Source organism: Lineus longissimus, chromosome 3, assembly GCF_910592395.1.
Source record: "Lineus longissimus chromosome 3, tnLinLong1.2, whole genome shotgun sequence".
Classification (NCBI taxonomy): Eukaryota; Metazoa; Nemertea; class Pilidiophora; order Heteronemertea; family Lineidae; genus Lineus; species Lineus longissimus.
Window position 1 is genome coordinate 10,842,542 of NC_088310.1, and position 23,291 is coordinate 10,865,832.

At 41.2% G+C, this 23,291-nt stretch overlaps 1 long non-coding RNA gene across 1 annotated transcript; it reads right to left on the reverse strand.

Annotated features, from left to right (window-relative positions):
• Nucleotides 1-9,577: 9,577 nt before the first annotated feature.
• On the reverse strand, nucleotides 9,578-14,880 carry LOC135484437 (uncharacterized). Its single transcript, XR_010446449.1, has 3 exons — nucleotides 14,803-14,880; nucleotides 11,076-11,260; nucleotides 9,578-9,845 (listed from the first exon to the last, which is right to left on the reverse strand). It is a non-coding gene; the product is annotated as an uncharacterized LOC135484437 (long non-coding RNA).
• Between the last annotated feature and the right edge of the window lie 8,411 nt (nucleotides 14,881-23,291).

A 23,291-nucleotide genomic window follows, 5' to 3' on the forward strand; every position in this document is an offset into this window, starting at 1 on the left:
CGTGGTTGACGATCAAAGGTTGCCACAACCACTGCATCTGAGCAGTCGACATCAACATCTGCAGCTTGATTTACTGAAAAATTAAATGAAATTATCATAAAAAATAATTTTGCTATTTCTAAATTAAAGACGCATGATGTCTAACCGGGTCACTACAGTCGCTTTCTGTTTCTCAGTAGGCCTACTTGTATTTCTTCCATTGTATACCGGTACCAATGTAATGTATCATAGTCTAAGAAATACTCGGCTCTTAATTGACATGGGCATATTTATCATCGAGCTTCCAGCACCTTTAAATTGAACTTACCAGGAGTCCAACCAGCCAGATCAGGTAATGTAGCAGGGAGGGAGACTGCTGCTGTAGCCTTAATAGGTGTGGTTACTGAAAATATTAACAAATGAAAGTTTTAAAGTTTAAAGGGAATGAATCACATAAATTGGCGGGAAAAATCAATAAATTCTAATTAAATCCATTGAAAATCCAAATTTCTATGATATTCCATTAAAACAGGGTGATATCAGCTTAACAATAGGCCTAATGTGTACAATTGCGATCATTTTGTTAATTCTTTGAGGTAATTCACATGACTTATTGAATAAATTAAAAGTATTAACAAATATTTATATTGGAACTTATTTCTGTTTCACCCTGTATAGTACTATTTGCAAACTTTGCATTCCATACACTTACTGGGCATGCTCAGTGCGTTTAGAAATATGGAGTCGGGAAATTTGCAAGCGCGTATTTGGAGCAGCGAATAACCACATTTTCTGTACTTTTGTGCAGTTGAACTGCCTTATCTGCTGATGAATTTGATTTATAGAGCTATGAAGTCAACTACTATGGTACTATTTCTAAGTGACGGTCATGAAAAGCTGTACTTTCGGCCGCTTGAAAAATGCATGCATGCACTCTCATGTCAGCATGTACACATGGTCGCTATACACACAGGAAGTCCAACAGAAATGGCTGGCAGAGTGCCAATATCGATGCAGGCACCAGACGACATACTTTGAACTTAGCCAGGGTAGGGCCGAGTTGAGCTTAATTCCACCAATGTTTTTGAAGATTGACATCAGGCTATGAAATCTAGACCTATGTAAGGCTTAGGCCTATGTTCAGAAATATATGCTGGTAGAAGTAGATAGCGTTTTATGGCCTAATTAGGCTAAATCGGAGCCTGGTGTACCTACCTGCAGACTCAAATCCACCAGTGATGCCTCTGAATGCTGCGTCTTTTTCGAATGTTTCTATTATTCTCTGCAGTGTAGGGTCGGCCTGTGGCATCTTTCCCCCTCCGCCAGTCCCTCTCTGGTGTTTTTGCTGCAGGGAATGGATCTCTTTCGCCTTTGAAAGCTGCTGGTTCCATTTTTCCCTGCAGTTATCCCCGGTCCTTGTGGCCACTCCCAAGGAACTAACCATTAGAGCAATTTCATCCCATTTGTTTTTTTTCATTTTGTTTGTCACATCTGACGAAAACTTGGATCGCAAGATCCCAAGTTCATTTATAACAACATCGACTAAAACTTCGGCTTCTGAGTGTGAAAAATTTGGTTTCCTCTCCCTTTTTGTCTTTTGAGATGAATGATTCTCTATGGAGGCAGCCATCTTGCATGTCTTGCTTTCAATATGAGGACCAAATGCATTATGGGAAATGTCCCTAGCAACTAACATTGATTTACTTAAAAGTAGCGTTAGTTAACATTTGGCCTAACATTGATTTGTGAAACTCAATTTTAGCGTTATGTTAGCTAACGCTAAGTTAGGGACTTTAACATAAAAAGATAAACTAACATACTTTTATCACCATAACTTTTGTGCAACCGGCCCCAGTCCGAAAGAAATGTAAACCGATCAAGAAAATAGCTCAGATTAACATTGAAAGATCGATCGAATGGTCTGATGATGTCCTTCATGAAGCACAAAGGTTTGAACCGGAGTTCCGTTGGATCATCAAAACAATGGAAGAAAACGAGAAAAGACCCTCCTGGGAGACTGTGTCATTGAATGGTGAAGGTGACAAGCACTATTGGTCTATGTGGAATCAGTTACAGTTTAAAAATGGAGTGTTGTGACAACGATACGAGTCGGATGACGGCAAGACACTGAAATTGAAACCACTTCTGCCGTCAGATTTTCAAGAGGAACTCTTTCACCACATGCACACTACTAGAACAGCAGCCCACCTGGGCACCCAGAAGACCTATGAGAAAGCCAAAGCAAGATTTTATTGGAAAAATATGAAGGACACCATGACTGATCTCTGTCGAAAATGTGACAAATGTGAATGAAGGAAGTCTCCACCACATAGAAACAAAGGACATCTTCAAACATATCTTGTAGGACTCCCCATGGAAAGAATTAGCACTGATTCCTATCACAGCCAGAAGGAATAAATATGTCATCTTGGTGGGCGATCATTTTACGAAATGGATAGAGGGTTATGCCCTTCCCAATCAAGAAGCTGTGACCGTAGCCAGGACTATCGTGAAAGAATTTATTTGTCGATACGGCTCTTTCCGACAGTTACATTCTGACCAAGGAACAAATTACGAGTCTAACCTGGTAAAAGAAGTATGCAAGATACTTGACATACAAAAGACAAGGACCACTCCAGCACACCCTCAATCCGATGGAATGATCGAACGACAGAACCGAACTCTTCTAAACTCGTTGGCCATGATGGTCAAGAAAAATCAAAAGGATTGGGATCTACAGCTGCCGTTCGCCATGATGGCATATCGCACCGCAATACATAGCACCACAAAAGAAACCCCATATTACATGATGTTTGGAAGAGAAATGACCCTCCTCGTAGACGTGTTGTACGGAAGCCCCGGAAAAAAAGAGGTCGAAGTCCATGAATACACCACAGATTTACGCTCAAGACTTGAACGAGCATTTGAAGACGCGAGAGAACAGATCGGAAATCAACATAAGAGGCAAAAGAGGACCTATGACAAAAGACATCATGGACGTCCCTTTAAGATCGGTGATTTTGTGTGGGTGTACAACCCGAAATATAAGAAGGGTTTGACAACCAAATTGAGTTGCAACTGGAGCGGCCCGTATCTAGCTATAAAGAGACTTTCTGATACTGTTTATAGGATTCAAAAGAACAAAAACGTAACCCCACGCGTAATCCATTACGATCGATTGAAGTTGTATTTGGGAAATAAAGCAGAGTCGTGGCCAATCGTCGAGATTGTGCCGGAGACGATAGATACCGAGGTGGAGTCGACGTGTATTCAGCCCTCGATCGAAGAAGACGTCGGAATAGTGAGACCTAGGAGGAACATTCAACGACCAAAAAGATATGACGACTAAAGTATGCAATTATTTTTGTTACAGTATGGTACGAGACTTTGTCTGCGGAGGATGCGGAAGGCGATCTCGACGATCTCATCAGCCTAGGTGTCAACCGTCAGGGCCACCGGCTGGTGCGATCGCCGGATCGAATCAGCCGGCGAGGGAATCTGCTGCATACCGATTACAGAGCAGAGGAGTCAGCGGGGACAACAACTGTACACCTCAAGCCAGGGTTGCAGCTCAAAGAAGATCCAGCGGCCGACCCGAATCAAGGCCCAGCGGCCGACCCGTATCAAGGCCCAGCAGCCGACCCGAATCAAGACCCAGCAGCCGACCCGAATCAAGGTCCAGCAGTCGACCCGTATCAAGACCAGCTCCAGCTCGATAAGGACCCGGTCCACGAGGACCTCCGACCCAGACGGTCGCGGTGGTGTTCCCACCAAGCCTGGATACACTAGTCGAGAGGACGGAGACGTTTCGTCGTGAAAGGTGACCAGGGACGAAGGGGATCGGAGCGCGTAATAGAGACATGGATTTTCAGGATTTAGTAAGTGGACGGAGGATGGAAGCAACGTCCGGGAACGGAGTGAAGTCGGAAAAAGAACGGTGTCTACAAAAGAAAGACAAAAATTATGTCTATTCGTTTGCGGATTTTAAAAAAAAATGCTTTTGAAAAGAATTTCCATGTAAATCGGTACTGACGGTTGTGGTGTCTGCATAGTTGTCGCCTTCCCACATATATGTATCTTGTTGGGACTGTCAGCCTAGCCATGGATTTAACCAGTTGCATTCTTCTCTTCAGGTTATAATGAAGACATCCAACGAGTTCAAGTGCAGAGACTGCGATAGGTCGTTGAAATCAACTGGGTCGTTGCAGCACCATCAACGCAACTCCTGTTCCCAACGCCTAAAGACGTCTAGATCAACAAAAGAAAATCAATCACGAAATCCTTACTAAATTCGAGAAAAGTTTGTGTGTTTGTTTGTTTGTTTGTTTGTTTGTTTGTGCGCTCATATCTCCCAAACCGAATTGCTGAGCGACCCCAGATTTTGCATGTAGCATTTAACGGGTCCTGAAAGTGTCCTTACGAAGCCCGATTTTTGAATTTCCAACCAACATCCGATATAACGCCGTTTATTGGTTTTATCTAACGTTATTCAGCTTGCGCGCGCGGCGATTTTACCTTCGCGTCATGCGCATCACGGGCGACGTCACTCCCGACACTATACAAATAGTGGATGTTTGGGAGTCCGATATGGAATTTTGATGGACGAAGAAATGTCATGGCGGACGAGGCTTTGCGAGTCCGCCATGACATTTCTGAGTCCAGCAAAATTCCATATTGGGCGACCTTAAACATCCACTATTTGCTATATTATACAAACAAATGTCTTGGCAAAGAAATCAATCCAAAGGAAAATAATGAAACAATTTGTTTTTAATGAAATATACAAAATGTTAACAGTGTAAACTTCATTTTGATTGGATTAAAACCTTTTAGGATCCGTTACGACATTTTTTTGGATCCGTTATTGCTTTTTTGGATCCGATACGATGTGATGACTTGAAATCACATGATGTGAATCGAGTTACGCTATTGGCCAAGAACATTTGGTAGCATAATATAGCCTGATCGCGTCACGGCTCAGACGGCAGGATGGGTCTGCTGACGTCATGACGTCACAATGCGACGTATCGAGCCCTGTCACTTCAGTCAAAAGCTTTGGCGCGTTCACACAGAGCTTGGTGATAAATTTTTGTTCGATTTCGGAATTAAAAAATGTGAAAAGAAGGTTTGTATTAAATGTATATGACGAATGAAAAAGACTGATGATAGGCCTACTGCTGGCCGGTGGGCGTGTTTAGTATCGGCCTTTTGTGTACTGTTCCATTGGCCTACTGACATCTCACTTCTCATCGGTCACTTCATGGTCAGAGCAAATGATACTGCCCACCTCATTAGGCCTACTACCCACGACAGAACATAAAATCAATCACCCGGTGAAAGGCCACTGACTAGGCCAGTGCATGATCTGATAATGACATCAGACCCAGTCACACACCATTTAAACCTAGCTACTTTGTGTTGAATACAAAATAGTTTATTTTGTCTTTTCATATAAGAAAATGCCTAACCCGCCAAAAAGAAAAAAGAACATGTCAAGGCACACGCCAGGGAGTAAACGAATGAAGCAGACTCGAACAGTCGTTTATCAATAAATCACTTATAGTACACTGAAACTCTGATGATGGCAGCAACGGGTACAGTGGACTAGTAAACCAAAGACGAGATCGCCAGAATCCAAGAGAAGGTCACATTCAAAACACCATTCCGAAAAGTCGGCTGGCCACCATAAACGTAGGAGCGAGTCCGTGGATGCTATTAACATTTTCGACAAGAACGGCAAGATACGGCCGGAGGTTATGAACCAATTAAGAATGCACGGCACCGTGTCGCTGAAGGAGTTGACGTCCCTGTTTCCATCTTCCGCCGAAAACATCAGCGACATCGGGGTTGAGACGGGAATAGCGATTCACGACAGCGAATCGCCATCGGTACAGTCTCAATCTCACCTTCTCGTTCCTCCCATCATCATGGATCCTGCGGCGAGCGATTCCATAGTACCAACCGCAATATCTCCGTCCCACCTTCACGTTCCTTCCGTCGTCGTAGACTCAGCAGCAAACGACTCCATATTGGTACCCTCCACGATGTCTCCGGCTCCTCTCATTCCTTCCGTCATCTTTTATCTTTATATTTTCCTGATTTCCACGCTTTTTTTGTGGGCCTTCGATTTCCGGCGGATCAGTCGGCGCATGCTCGTATTCATCCAGGGGTGGGATGTCCTGACTGGAGTGATCTTCTCTGAAAAGCTGGAAGTTATGTGAAAGCTGGCGGGCCAAATATACATTCCCCAGCAAAGCCAAAGTCGATCACCCGGAAATGTCCGTGATGAGCAGTTGTGCATCAGGATCATTTACTGGATAAACCCATACACCTAGTATGGATTTGAATATATACTTGCCAACCCCAATGCACAACTCGAAAGTGAGGCATTCTCTTCTGACACCGCAGGCTGCGCTCACTTCTAACGAAGTGTCCAGAGATCTGTATACAATATATTCGGACGAATTTCCACACTTCTTCGTCCGAATATACAATTGACTATTAAAAACTCCGGTTCTGACCAAGAGCCGAGGCATCAGGTGCACTGCCGGCTGCACTGCAGTCATTGCAGACGACAATCTATGGGGATTACACAGTCACTCAGTTAATTATTAAAGAAGTCAATTTATTGACGTTACTTAAGAGCATGTTATTGCCATAATCAATAGAAGGAGTATCTTATCCCGTGCCAAACAAGAATCAATGTGGAAACCAGAAGATCGGGCATTTTTTTGACATAGCACCCACGTGGTTGAGGGGTATTTTATGTTATCAAAATAAGTCTTGGCATAGGGTTTTCCATCCAGAAATAACGTAACCATGAAAACTGGGTGGCTCAACAATATGGTGGTAAATAACAACGTCAACGGGTTTATATTAGCGCGGTGTATGTTTGGTACCGATTTGGATGTCGAATGGCTCATGTATGGACACAAGGTTCTTGTAGCTTGCTCTAACCAGCAGGGCAAACTTCGAACAACGCTAGTTCTTTCCTGCCTGTCGTGAATATGTCTCCAAATAAAAACTGGAGGTGGACCTTGAAAGAAGCCTCCCCAGGCTGATAATGCCAATCGGTGAGGAGACGACACCTTGAGACGACACGTATACAGAGGGTTCTCCAGACAGAGTCACAGCCAACAAGACGAACTTTTTATGATGAGCGCTATATATCTAGCCTGAAGCTGGTTGTGAATTTGTCACCGATTCTGGCCACTGCACTGTGATTTATCGAAACTTGGGAACGCTTTCAAATACATCAACCAATTCATGGACAAGATATCATTAAAAGATTTGAAGTCGTATTATCCTTCTTTTACACGGAGCTATCGCTAGATAATATAGCTGAAATTCAATCTCAAAGCCTAATCGTACAGTCGGACACCTGAAAGGTGCACTGCCCCTGTACTACAGATTAATTGATGTACAATCACAGAAAATGTTGGGGTTGGATAGGTGCAGTAAAACACTTTGAAACACATATTTCGCACTGCGCAGTCAATACGTTTATTTGAAAGTGATTCTTACACTGATAAACAACGAAGAAATCGACATTTTACTAAACTTAGTTTCTCATATTGAGCTGATTTAGTTCGTTGGCGACAGTGATGACATTTTCATTGGTTTTGGCTTGGTTGACGTAATCAGCCATCAGGAAGTTCACCGTCTTGCCTCGCTTCTTCAGTTCGTTGTAACAGGACATGGCACTGGGCCTGATGTACCGGTTACACTGAAGTAAATAAACAGAAACATTCAAGTAAGGTACATATAGCACTAAAGCTGGGAGCACACGTACATAAATGTAGGCGAGATCATGTCCCATAGGTTTTTATAATCCTATCTTTGTACAGCAAGTCTGTGTTTATAACTGAATAAAAAACGAACGATTTTGTTTGTTGGCGTCAGTGTCATTGGCGTCAGTGTCATGGTCGCCTATCGTCTTTGGCGACAACACGATGCTACAACACAAAACGTTCAACTTCCTATTAATCATGATTGATAAATGATCTTAAAGACCTCTGCGACACGATCTTGCAGGTGGTTACTACGGTGCGCCCCCAGCTGCAGAAAATAATATTTTGTGTCTGACACTGCATGAGGCATGATTATGGAAAACATCTGATTTGCAAAGTGAAGAATTTAAATTCACGCCTCAAATGAAAAGTGGCTGTCGGTTGAATGTGCGCACAAATTACAGGATTGTTTGGTCAATACATTTTCGAAAGTGCGCAAAACACATGTTTTTCTCACACACGCCCCCCCCCCGAAATGGTGCTTTAAAATTGTAGATTTCTGAAAATATCTACAACGCTTATTAATACTTAGCATTAAGACTCAATATGTTCAAAGGGTGCATCTGTCCATTTACCCCCAGCATGTGTTTTTCAACTTTTGAAAGTAAGGTTTAGTGAATTTGAATGACCCCCCCCCCCCCCCAAGCACGTGATAACGTGTTTTTGAATCGGTGACAACATTTCGGGGGCAGAGTAAAAATGATCTTGTCGTGAAGTAAGGTGCCTACTTCACATAAATCAGAGTTCTCGTACAAACTGTTGTTCCTGAATTAGATACATTGACGTAGTTACCAAAAATATCTTAACTGAAATGATAGTTTAGTAGAAATTTTGCTCTGGTTAGTAGGTTCGGCTACCTATGAATAAATAGATTAACTAATATGTACTACTCTTGAAATTTCTCATGATTAAAGTCCTTACATCCGGTTTACGTGCTTGGCGAGAAGTTTAGTTTTATGTGAAGTAAGCAAACTAAATTGTCACGATAAGAGTATCTGCTCCCAATGATTTGATGGGCTAGAGTATTATGATAAGTGGATGTTCGAACAATAACGAGACAGATCACGTTCACAATGTGTATCTTTTTTTCAGGAATTAAATATAGTCCGCTTCATTTTCTTAAAAGTAGCGAAGTTAGGCTTGTAGAGCTTTATCTAGTACCCAGTGCCTCAAATAATTTTGTAACCTACCTTTTTCTGCAACGCACTGACACACAGGCCTTCGGTGGCAAATGCTGAGACAATGACAAAATAGTTGCTTATGCTTGCACACTTTCTTCTTGTATCTTCTGGCATGCTACTACATGATGAAGTCAACTTAAGATCTAGCCATGTGTCGCTGTAAAGATCAGCCTGAGTGAGAGAAAAAAGTAGCAGTTCTAGAATGATGACACTTCAATCGCATTTGTATTTAGATAAACAGTTGATTGTAATATATCGTTTTGCAAATTTTTATTCTTCCATATTGCAATTTGAAACCTTGAACATCGTATGGCCGTGATCTTGGAAACGAGCGGGTCTTAACCCCCCCCCCCTTCAAAGCATTTGGAAATTTTGAGTGCTAAATATACGTTTCCGGGAATCTCGGGGGCTGAAAGAGCATTAAGTAGTTTTTTTGCTACCTTGTGAAGGGGCACCATATGAAAAACCATGTTTTCCCAACGGTGGCCAATTGATTCCCAAAAAGGAATTCGTTGTAGTTGATGGTCATGTTGGTTGTTCGGTGGGATACATGTTAATACAATTTGTTGGTCACTAAAATTATGTAGGTCATTGACAAATGCGTGCGGCTACCTACCGGGTGAATGTAGGGGTAACGCCTCCGACAGTTGCTGTTACAAAGCTTGTCCACCATAAAAATGAACACGCGCTTATTTTGTGCCACTGCTTCTCCCAGAGTCGGCCAACCCATCATCGCATTGCTGCTGACTTTCCCGTTTGCTCCAGTAAAGTATTCTCTGAAGATGGGGATGAACCTGTCGAAGCCGGAGGGCATTGTGGTGTCCTGGAATCGAATGGCAATAACCTCGTTCCTGTGCGATGGATTATTCAACCAGCTGTCAATGTCTCGTATAATCTGAAATTATTTTTTTCTCTTATCAACAGAGTGCACCCGATGGTCATTATTTGTGTTCCCATCAACGTACTGCAGCGTTAATTAGCTGGTCAGCACAACACTTCTCGTCATCGGACGCCGATCCACACTTAATAATTCTTAGGACCATGGGCGCCTCAGACGGCTAATACACGTAAAGCTTGCATAGGGTCACCAACTCCCATTACGTTTATTCGTTCATGCCGATTTGGGCCCAATGTTATCAAGCTTTCGATAAGACAGTAGAACAAAGGGAATTTAGGCTTAGGTGAAAGTGGGCGCTGTTTAAAGACAATAGACCGTGTATTTTGCTATGCATGAATTCTTTTAAATGCACAATAAATGGGCAAAATAACGTATTTCTGTTTTCCTGCAGTCTTCCAAGTCCGGCTGACTCCCATGTATATAGCCTTTCTTGTTGTACCTTCCCCGTGGATCGGCTCCGGTTTTCCTTCTGTCTACCCCACCTCGCCTTCCCTGCATGTGTTACCAACGAGCCAGTGACCTTTTAGCCGTTGCCGACGGCAAGTCTGACAATGAGTGTAGGGAATTAGCCCACGATTAGTGCTTAACATAGAACTCTGACAAAAACCAAAGGGGCCTTTCAAATTGCTAATCGTATATCATTCAACAGCCTGTCTCGCCACCTTCAAAATAAATATATTCAAGACAACATTCCTAAGGAAGGTGATCATTAAAGCCGTTGGTACGCAGAGAAGTGTCGGGGTGATGATTCCTAAAACTCAGCTGTTCGGGCATCATCACAAGCAAAAGCCAATATCTGCCAGTGGAAATCGCACGACAACTCTTTCGGCCGATCACTCCCATCAGAAGCACAGTATCTTTCCGTTGAGCTTCGTTTTAGGGTCATAACATTTTGGGTAACGACTTTCATAGTAAATGCCCTTTAAATGTGGAATTCACTGAGTCACGACCTGATGAAAGAAACAGACCTAATCTCTTTCCGCAAACTTGAAACCATTTCTCTTCCGAGAATATTTTTGACTGTGATCGAGCGCTTTTGAACATTGTATTCTCAGTGGAAAGCTAAAGTACTGACCTAACTGCATTCATTCGATTGTTTCTGATACAATAATAATCAATAGAACGACATTGTTGATGGTTTGGTAGCAATGTCATGACAGTCACCTTAATATACACTTATGTGTTGATATATTATCTAATAACAATGTGTTTCAAATTTGCACTTGCCTCCCATAATTTTCGTCCGTAAGCTGTGTTGTGACTCGCGTAAGCGGTATTTCCCTTGGCACGAGTGTCAATGTCGAAAAATCGAATTCCAAAATCCAATTGGGCTGTGAAAGTGTAATCTTGGTTCCTGTATAAGCAGGATAAAGCGGGAATACCAATACCGTACTTCATGACCCTATTCGACCCTGTAAAATAAGCAAAATAGGCAGATCTGTTCACAGTATAAGAAGAGCTGGGTCACCCGAATCCTAAAAATCGTTAGTTGTTATTCGTATTTAGAAAGCAAGCCGAACTAAAGCAAAACCATCGATATTTTTCCCTATTTGATTGGCAGGCAGGTTTATATTAGAATGATGATTTTATAATGGGTGAGTTGTAATGGTGCGTGTGATGGTGAAGTTGAGATTAATGTTCAGAGACTTTAGCATTAGAGGGTGATGAACTTGAGTGTGATGTGATATTGTACAATGATAATAACAACAATGAAACCGCCAAAGACCACTGTCCTCACCGTATAGATATTAGCTGAAAATTTATGCTGGTTAAGAAACGTGCAATTAGTTTATAGCCAAAGGGAAGTGTTATGCCATTTAACCCGCGTGACCTCGAAAAGTAGCGACCATATCAAAAACCCATGCAACACAAACATCGTGGTGGTTAGATGTACCCATGATATCAGATTGGTGGTAAGCGGGCAAGTAGTCAGGCGCGCAATTATTACCTTTTAATTTTTTTCTCAAATCTGGCCGCCTAGTGGCCAAGTGGTGAATCAAATCAAATCAAACTTTTGGCTCTGAGTTGACCTGACTAGATTGGGTACACTGGTCACTGTACTTTAGAAATGTGCCATAATTTTAAAAGTATAACGACCAATTTATGCCATTTGAACTCTGTGACCTTTAAAGTAGGTCTAATCAAAAACATTTTAAACTTATGATGTACCTTGCTTGGAGTAGATGCCATAAAAAAATTATCAAAAACAAATTACCGTTAAGTGAGATATTGCACGTTTTACCTTTTCAGTTTTGCCCTCTGGTGGTCAATTTGAAAATCAGATCGGACCGAAATTGAGTGTCAGGGGTTATCTTACATATGGGGTCATTTGCATCAAGCTTCAAGTTCATACCTTTGTGGTTAAGAAATGTGCCATAGTTAGACATAGACGGTCAATTTAAACCATTTGCCTTCCGTAACCTTGAAAAGTAGGTCTGATCGAAAACTCATACGATATGTGATGTATCCTAGCAAGAAGTAGGCCTACCTTTTTTATCAAAAATGAATCACTAATAAGCGAAATATCGCACTTAGTTTGTTTTCACGTATCGCCCCCTGTTGGCAACAGATTGAGTCCGATCAACACCCCAAGGGTGTTGTTCACATATTAGTGGAGGAGTACCAAACATGTACCAATAATTTGTGATGATACGGTAAGATGACATTTAACTATATTAGTGTAAAACAGAAAATAACGAAACTGATGATACTTGGGTTTGCAAAGACTTCTGCTGAATTAGTCAACATATCACTACATTAATTCTACGGTTGTATTATTAGGTTGGCCTCGAAAAACAATATTTTGTTTCGTATGCTGATTTCGATGCTGTGAATTTCTTTTATCATAATTTGAAATCTCGAATTCGGAAACTCTACCCTTATGATAATATGTTTTTGCTTTATATTACAAATAAGTTTATAATGTTGTTATAACCACTTTGTTTAAACATACAAAATATGTTTAGTATCATCAGTGCAGTGCCCTAGTAAGCGCGCAGCGCCTTTAGGTTTGGGGAAACCGTCCCTAACCCCCTGGTTGGGAACCAGCTGTAGTTTCTTCCGGCAATTTTATGTTTTGATAGGCGGTTTTCTCCGTTTAGGCTATCTCTTCAGCAGTATCTCAACTGCATCATCACAATAGTCAAATGACGGTGTAGAAATGGAACATGTCCCCTGGAAAGGTGTCCGGACTATCGTAGTCTGGCACTCTGACAGATTCATACGTAAAGTGCAAGCTCTAGTAAACTCACGCAGCTGTTGACATGGGGAAGACCCCCCGAACTCCGCCTTCTGACATGTTTTAGCCAGTGCATTGGGTGGAATCCCCCCCCCCCCCCCCACCCCCATTGGCCTCTCAATAAGTTCACCCGACTGATGATCAGAGAACACGAGAAACAAGCAGTCTTTAAAAAAGACTGAAGGGGTGGTTCGAATTGTGGGCAGGGCGGGGACTGAGGTTTTTGCGCATATGATGGGGGCAATCTGGGCAGGAGTTGTTGAAATGTGATGTGGTATCATCAGAGGAACCTGTCATAGATTTTTTCATTGTAAATCTATATAGGTAGCAGCGTTCAGGAGAAATTACCGACACACATACTGTATGCATTGAATTAGCTGGCCACCACCAGGAGATCAAAATAGGCCTATATTCATCATTATACATGTTCTAGGGTGACTGGGGAAATAGACGCATGATCAGTCCCATAGGAATTTGTCCGCATTCAGTAGGCCTATGAAGCTTAGGAATGCAATTGCGAATTGATCTATGATGGCTTATTGCTTGAACATGTATAATGATAAATATAGCCCTATTTTGATCTTCTGGTGGTGGCCAGCTAAACGCATACAGTACTGTATTTACCGTAGTTCAACTGTGTGGCGCACCAAATCAGGTGATTCGAAATTCCCGCCACGCTTACTCGCGAACTCAACTGGCTATCGATAGGCGCCAGCACCAACAATTTAGACGGCGCGGATTTTTTGGCGACTGAATGTTGAATATCTGCAAAAAATCAACTTGCTAATCCACCAAATCAGGGTAAAAGGTGAATATCACTGTTAATGTGATGCTGCTGTGAAAAAGTGTAGCATTTGATGGCGCCAGCAAGCTAAAATGTGTACATTCACATCGCGTATTGACAGCTTGACCTCCACAAGCAGACAACCGACTCAATATAAGATTACTACGCTATACATCGACGATGTATGGAACAAAATGGGTATTAAATAAATCAATTATTCAGCAGGTTATAGCGGCTATTAGTAAATTCAAGTGTGCGAATCAAGCTGAGATTAATCTGAGGGATCTAGGCAGAATAGCATTGTCTTTTTGGACGTTACAAACATGAGAACTAATTTGTTCACGCAGATGCATACATGGGACTATAGAGGAGTAAAAACGAAAAACCAAGCACAGATGGTGGTTCGCAATCGAACCACCAAAAAATAACTCTCTTTATATCTGGGAGCATAAAAAGCCTGCTAGCGAATATTGATAATTCTTTCGGAAAAATAAGAATGCAAAACTAATGGTATCCCATAAAAACATCTATTCCTCCATAATGTGTCTTCGGGGTCCCACCACGGCCGATTTGGATTCGTTCTGAAGGTTAATCGAAATCTCTAAAAAAATGTTTTTTTGAAACGCCTGCCCCGTGTTTTCTTGATCAATTCGGGATTATATCCGTTTTAAGTGTCTTTTGGATATTACTGAAGTTTCAAAAACCAAAACACATATGTCGGGGGGGGGACCACCGAATCCCCTTTTGATTAAAAAACAGTGTGCATATTCATGTGGTTCTCTCTCGGAGCTCGTAACAGTCGAGTTGCTTCATTCACTAACCACATTTGATAGTTTCAGTCCGTATTTGGTGCATATCCGAAAGGGTTCGGCAAACGCCTCGTCATGATCCTTTGACACTATCTGTCCCACTTTATTGTTTATGTGACTTACCTGAGTTGTGAGTTCCAGGAAATGTTACTTTGTTAAATTTGAGTTTGCAGAGTCCCGCGTGGCCGTTGCACCTCTCTTAAATGTTAAAAAGTAAACAAATACGTGTCAAATCACTGTTGCCAATGTTATTTCTCTTAATTCTAGTTCTTGGCCACAAATAAAGACTCGCCGGTATCTATCGTGGCTGGTGAAATGGAGGGGAGAAATGAACTGAAAGGGAGTGCATTTGACACCTTTTTTACAAAGGATTCCGACGAGTTATTGTGGAATCAGCCTCGAAAATACAGCAGATACTTAATTGGTTTTCAATGTTAGGAAAATAAGACAAATATTATACCATCTTATCACATCGAATACCGGCTATCTACCAAATACTGACGTTATAACAAGAAAACAAAACATTTGATTTTCAGGCTACTGGAACACTCGCTTGGGTCTTGCGATCAAGCCAGTGCTACCAACTCCGCGATTTTCGCAGTTGCCTTTTTTATTGTGATGTTTAGTATTATCATCATATCAAATTACAAAAAGTTGCAACTGTCAGTTAATCTTTTAATGCCTCCATTGGTAATGTTATCAAAAAGTATTTTAGATTAATAAAATCTTTACGCAGATGACGACGTAACACACGAGTGATCATTTAAATGATGATCTGGTGAATACATTGGATTGGGCTGGATTCTGTCCACTCACTAAATGGGGCTACTTTGAATCTGTTCTCGTTCTTCTCAGATTTATCCTAAATATGGAAAAGAAACTACCCTCATTTTTATTAGCTAGTTTGTTACGAATTATTTACGTTATGTACTCAAACACTATAAAAAGATGCAATGCCGTATTCTTTAGCATAGCCCGAAAGTTTACATACACTTCAAAATTTGAATAAATTCAAAAATTCTCAGCAAGACTACTTTATTTACAAAAGGTTGCATGCCGTGCCTCTTCTTTCTGTGGCTTCATTCAAAAATTCACATCGCGAGCAAAATAACATGAATCCGCAATATCAAAATATCAAAATAGCACGAAAGATCCTATTTTTTTTAAACTTACCGTTGTACCGTTCTGTACAAAAACTTACCGTTGGGGGCAGGATTCACTTGACGTGAAGTAACAAAAAAAAACACAATATAGATGAGGTATTATAATGATAGGCCAATAAAAACATGTACGAGTCTCGGAGGACACTTTCAACTCCAAGGCTTCTACTGCGGGGTTGAAACTGGATGCGACATAAATGCTATCATAAACCGGGGAGACGTTTACAGTCCTCAAAAAGACTACCAACCCTGATTACAGTGATCCGGTCGTCCTTTGAGAAGGCCTATCTTTATTTTCTTACACTTTAGTTCACTTGTGAATATTCGACTTATAACAGTGGAAATCATAAAGAGTATACACGTGTTACAAATACCATTGGACTCGTGAGAATATTTATTTATAGTGTTAACGTGGGACCAATCAAAAATGTGCAACAGACGTCTTGTAGCCCGGTCTTTGGGATAATATCGGCGTATAAAATTGACCGGGCACTTTTTAATTTTTTCAATTTTTAGAGTCGCAAATAAAAAGATTTCTTCGAATCCTTTTACAGTAAGTCATGATCAAAACGTCAAAGAACGGACCACAATATGACTATGTTCTATCTGAATACTGATAACTGCAGGATTTAAAAAGGTAATATTTTCGTGATATTTTGTTGTCTGGATATTTTCATGCAATCATTTAATTAAAGAAAACTGGTATGGCATTCACCCTTTATTAAATAAAGTAGCTTTGGTAAGAATTGAAGATTTTATTCAGAATTTTCAAGTGTATGTAAGCTTCAGGGCACGACTGTCCAATGGAAGGCTAAACACAATTTGGTAATTTGGTAAGGAAGGCCACGCAGGAGCTGGTTGCCTTACACTTGTCACTGCAGGCCTGCAGGTTAAACTCTTGAAAGCTAACGTCATTTCCTGGACAGTCGCCAGTACGATAGCCGAGGCCATTTGCACAGGCAAATTCTTGGTAGATGTTGGCTGAAAGTACACGGTAACGCTGTGAGTCTGATGAATCCAGTTATCGGATACTGCCGGTGTGACAGCATTGTGAGACATAGTCAGTGGCCCGGGTTATCACTGTGAACACAACTCCAGGGTGCATGGATCAAGGGGAATTGCAGAGAAACGACCGTCCCCACCGCATCACTTATTCGAATTAATCTTTGGAATTTAAGCACTAACCATGAGCTGGGGTAAATTGAATCTAACAAGAAAGGTGTTAAAAAAACACAGGGCGTGGTGTGGACGTGTATCATTACTGGGATAAAGGTTATTCAGGACTGGGAATAAAACAACGTCATGTCATTGCAATTTGTAAGGGTCATCTATTTGATAATGGTCAAATATTGGTCCTTGGTAATTAGTCGAAGAATGATTCCGGCTTGGCAGTCAGGTCTGCAGACAATTCAATAATTGTCATTGTCAATTTGGCGATGGAAGATATCGTGTAGCGCCAAATGAATGCATTACAGATTGACAGTCCTTTCGGTCCTTAGTTCCTATTGTTTGGGAACTTCTGTACAAATCTCGTCCCAATGTTATTTTTGTATGTGAAACACCAGCCTCCCATGCGCAATGGTGAAACACATGTAAAATTGACGTACAATATGGTGTTGGTGAGGTTTTCAAATGATACACCACTTCTAGGCACGTCAAAACACCTTTTGCGCGGATAAGATCGGTTTTTCTGTGGTTGAGATCGGAGTTAACATGATATAATTAAGTGGTGAGAGGTGGCTAAACACTGCGACCCTTCGTGTCATTAATACAAGGCACGATAATCTTCAGGCGGGCAAAAATGGCGGCTCTCAAATTCCGCAATGCACTAATACACTGAGCAATGTAAACAGCGCAGCCCTGAAACAAACTCATACACACAGGATGATGACGTGTTAAGTAGAATATCACTAGTTCTGATGTCGTACTATGTGATTTTGTTGAGAAAATTTTACTGGCCAAGAACAGAGGGCGTCAGTAATTCTGTAGTTCATTATCTGTAAGTTCAGACTCTGGACGCCCTAAAAATCACCTCTTTCTTATGGGTGCCCATCGACCTTTTTTCAGACTCCATGATCTCCTTCCTCCGGTCTTTGTAGTACGAGGGCGGATCAATAAGTCTTGACAACAGGGCATTCATTTCAAAAGGAATTATCACAGACTTTTGACAACACGTTCACTCCAAATATGCATCTTTCATGAGCACATGTTTGTAAAATTGTCCTCATACTTCTACAAAATTGCAGCCTGTTTAAAAGAGATCGGTACATGCCACTGAATTTGCTGGTTTTATCATGACGTTGAGCATGAAAAAGCGTCATAAAATAGATGCGAATATCTTTTAAAGGCAAAGAGTTGGGTTGGTAAGTTTAACCAATCATCTAATCATAAAGTACGCTGAAAATCTGGAAAAATCTATCGGTCACAAACGGGATGCTTGTCAAAACCACCTATCCTTGTCTAACGTTAATATATAAGACCATTTTAAAATATTGCAATATTTCTGTAATTATTAAAAGAACGGTGCTCTGGTATGTTGATAAATATGTCTTCAGAGAAAATGTAGTTGTCATTTCGAATTCTGGAAATATGTATATCAAGTATGTTGTCGAAAAGCCAAATGCTGACAGAATTATATTTTACTTTTTTTCATAGTTAAATTGCCCTTCAACGGTTAACGGATAACGATTAAACCCCGACTTTTATGTGTAAGCTGCCAAAAAGTGGTATCAACAATGTGCTGAGATTTCAGCATGACGCAACTTCTAGTTTTGCCGCAAAAAGTGTCAAAACTTATTGATTCGCCCACGTATATTACATGCATTAGATGTTTTTCTATAGGCATTTGAACACTTCTGCAGCCGAGCAAGTTTTAAATATTTTGGTGGGATTGGTAACCGATCAATCTCTCAGACCCAAGAAAGAACCTAGCCATGATCGCTTTGATGATCTGTGTAACATGGAAGTTTTCTTATCGTTTGTCAGATGAATCAAGACAGCCATAGCCATGATCGCCACCAACAGAAATTCAAAAAACAAGGGATGCATTGGCACTCTCCCGTGGTTTGGTAGCTTTATCACAGCCCATTTCACCAAGTTAATTCTGCTTGCGTGCTTAAGTGTCGAAAATGTAATTGTCTATTATATACACTAATAATGCAGGTACTGAAATCGAACAAATTTGAAAGAAGTATCTCTAGCTACACGTTGGCGGAATTCGGTAAATTCACGATTCACATTGTGGGAGTATTTTAAGTATGTAATTTTGTTCATCTTAAGCAGGTCGAGTAAGTCGAAAGATGTCTTACCTTGTGTTGCCGCCAACTGCATCAACCCAATCAAGGTGAGAATCAGGGGAAGTTTTACCATGTCTGAAACTAACAATCGGGTTCAGGCCTTATAGCGTTAATACCCATCATCGGGCATCTATCATGTCGTGAAAAACTCACAAAAATACGAGGTGGGTTGCAAGCTTAATTTACTTACCAATATTGCCTTTGGTTCCAAGTGCAAGTCTTCGGGTGAATGGTGATTGTGCCTACCTTCCCCGGCTCTTATATAGATGGATATCTGATGACGTCACAAAAACGTGTTTTTGCGTTCCGCGCGCACTCCAGGTGCTCTTCAACGGTGTTTGCTGAATCGGATGGCCAGGCAGTACGCAATGGTGGTTTAGTTATTGTAGATGGCTCTGCAGTATAGCAAGACAGTACGCGAGGGCAGATTAGGGATAGGGGTAAGGGTAGCACTATATAATGATAAGGATCAGTGGATATTCGGAAGAAAATGTCGTTTGTGGGCCAGCTGCCTCAGTGGCCTAATGCCCCTGCCTATCACTCTGACGACCCGGGTACGATTCCCACTCGATCCGCTTACTATTTTTCACTTGTGCAACTTTATATATACTCTAAGTTTTACTGTCGTACCGCCTGGTTATCCGATTTAGCACCTACCAAAAATTCTTTTTGGCTAATATCATAGGGCACCAAGTGTGGCGCTAAGGCAGCCACTACTAACCGTTTTTTCTTGTGGGCTGAGATCACTATTAACTGTTTAGTGCTATCAAATAATAATAAAGTGCCTAAAAAGTCATATCATGCCTAACTACCACCGGGAATGTTAGTTATTTGGTTTGCAAACATAATTTTTGGCTTTCTGATTGTAAATAATATCAACTAACAGAATTCAGGTCGATTTTGAAATATGAACTCCTTTTTTGGAGTTTACTGGGTCGGAAAGATATTCTCTCACTGGCAGTAGCCATGGCCACGTATCGTGTTAACTTCTGACATAGCTCTTGAAACCGCTACTAAAACTATTTAGAATCATTGGAACTTTTTCAAATTCATTTATGGCATTGACAAAATATAGGACTACGTTTCTGCAAATGTTGATGAGAATCCCAGCATGGATTTTTTTTAAATCACGAAAATGTATGTATAAATAATGTACACGGACCCTATTGCATATGTAACTGGGGATGTGTACTGAGCCCTTGTGTTATCCGCGACAGGATTATGTCGTCGCACGATCTTCTGATAAGTTTTGAATGTTCTGTACGACTCGAAAAAGTTGCTAACTCTTAGTTTCTCATATGAATTTTCTGATAATTATTTCATGATAAGAAAGTGGACGATCATACGCTGTAATATTTGTTGTCCTTTCCGATAGGTGGCCAATGTGCAACTACTGTTAGCAAATCCCAAGCTGACTCACAAATGTAATGCATGAGTCTGCACGTGACAGACTAACATCATTTTCGTTGGGAAAAGCTTCACCAAATCGGCATTCCATAGATATTTCTCTCGATAACATTATGATGTTTCATGCACACCCTGTGGAAACAGCTGCAACCTCTCCCACCTCTTTGAGTGCTGGCTAAAACCTCTCCAAACGTTTCAAATCCAGCAAATTTTCAAAATACCACTTATGATTCTACATGTACGCCGTGCATTTCCTACATAACATGTATCTAAACAGTCTTGCAGTCTAAAACAGTCTAAACAGTCTGCTATAGGCGCACTGTGGTTTGATACGTTTACAATATAAATATGTATAGTTGACAATGTGAACATTATTTCTCTCGTCTTTCTAAAGTCGCTAACTTAGCTACATTGCAACACACAACTCTTAATAATTTTCTAATATCAATCAATCGCGTTCGAAGTACCATTCCTGTACACTTTTAAGAGTTGACTTACCTCACAACAACTTTGACATCATGTCTAAATCAATATCGTCAATAATATCGTTTAGATGGGGCCTATCGCAATTTTATCAGGTCCAAGATGTAGTTGGATATCTGTCATTCAAATCCCCCCCCCCCAACCGCTTTCCCCATTGATGAGTCCATTAAATACAGATGATTCAACGCCAAATCTACAAAAAGGATACAGGAGGTGTATAACAGTCAGTATGTTTTTTTGGGGGGCAACGCTAGGTCATACTTTATAGTGTGACGGACAATAGAGTAACCAGCCTCTATGGACGGTACTAAGGCCTGCGCATCAAATCATTGGGATTGTCCCGTCTAATTAATTAATTCCATTTGGTGGAACGTGGTGCAGCTGGGAGAGCGATTTGGATGCGAATACATCCAGTAGGGGGCTTTTTCCGACTTATTAGTGGTTTCTCTAACTTTTTTCCTGATTTTTCCGACATTGTCCGAATTTTCTCCAACTTTGCCAAAAAGGTCGGATTTTCAGAGAAGATGTAAAAAATAATAGGGCTTCCTCAAACTGGCCATTAAAGATCAAAGGCCTTAGTGAAAGAATAAGTAGATTATAGCCACACTGCTTTTCATTACAATTTAAAACGACCCAGAAACTTCTGAACGGATATTAGGACGTGTATGACTACTATGGGCCCATTTATGCTTGGCTGGCCATTCCCATGGTTGGAAGAGCGATTCAAGACATGCGACGTCGTTGTGAACTATGTTTCCAAAGAGGTGGAGCGGGTCATGTTGAAGGTGTTGGCGCTTAATAAACTGATAATCTGGTAAGACATGTAATTCATGTACGTATTCAAAATGCACGTGGGATACACCTGCATAGAGTCGGAGTGTCACGTAGTATTACGTCGTGTTTGAAATGAACATGCTGTGCTGGATTTCCTATCACCTGATTGTCGAATGAAGGTCTCTTAGTTCTGTTATTTTAGTTTGAAAATACTTAATTTAAACCAACACAATGATCCTTGTCAACATAATTATAGAAATTCGCCGAAATATCGCGCGTTTGTATGGCGAGCTGTAATTGGCCACAAGGCACTGGTGGAGTTCAATCTGCATTCATGTTACATTATTGAGCCCTCTTAAGGGCTTTAAGGATCTTAAAGCCCGCAGCACACTAGCTGCCAACTTTGGCGACAAGAAGCGTTCAGCTGACGCCTCTCGACGCCGAAGTTGGCGGCCAGTGGATCCGGTCAGAGCACACCTGCCAAGAATCGGCGTCCAGTAGCGTATTTTCCGCCACTTTAGGCTGCCATTTTGAAATCATGTGACATCAAGACGCATACTTATTGGCCATAGCCTCGCCGCAGACGCCAATTCAGGCGGCCATCCGTAGCACACCTGGCTTCTTCTTGCGTTCAAACGCGGCGACACGCGTCAAAAATCAAACATGTTAGATATTTGACGTTTAGTTGCGGCAAGTGGCGTCAAGTCGCGTTCGCCGACGCCGTTCGTATAGCAGACTGGGGATTTTTCAGGCGTTCAGGACTCTTGCGGCAAAAAACGCCTGTGAACGCCGAAGTTGGAGGCTAATGTGCTACGGGCTTAACACATAAAAAAGACCGTAATGAAAAAAGCATATACCGAGAACCTTTCCAAATCGTTCCACCCTTACTCGAGAGGAAAGAAAAATTCCGGCACTCAAAATCAAATTGTGAAAGAAATATACAGTTGATCAACTTGCTTGACCGCCATGTTTGCCGAAACATTGGCTTTCCAACGTGGGTACCAATGCTGGCAGGGAGAATATGCTTGAACATCAATTGAATATCATCAAATTTCGACACTGTGCGGTTTGGAGAATGCATTGTACTGGGCAGCTCTAAATTTCAGTTTTTTTGGTAAAATATTAATTCTCCTACTTTTGGGGGTTTAGAGCGAGACAAAAGAAAATTATTTGGTCAAATTCAATCCATTATTTACCATGATTAATGACTTAGACCATGGTGCCATCCATGCAAGTATGAAAAATTCACCATGGTAGTTTTGCATACAATCACAATCCAAGGGATGGATCCTTAAGCACTCATCCCCTTTAATCGTATTACCTTGTACGCCTATGTTTATTATGCGATCTAGATTTTGACTACTAAGTTTGATCGAGCGTGCAAACGTTTTACCAACATAATAGACCGGGCTCTTTCATGTTGAAGTGATGAATATTCTGCAATTCAATTTGTTATTTATTTGTAGACACATGCTAAATACTTTCGAAACAG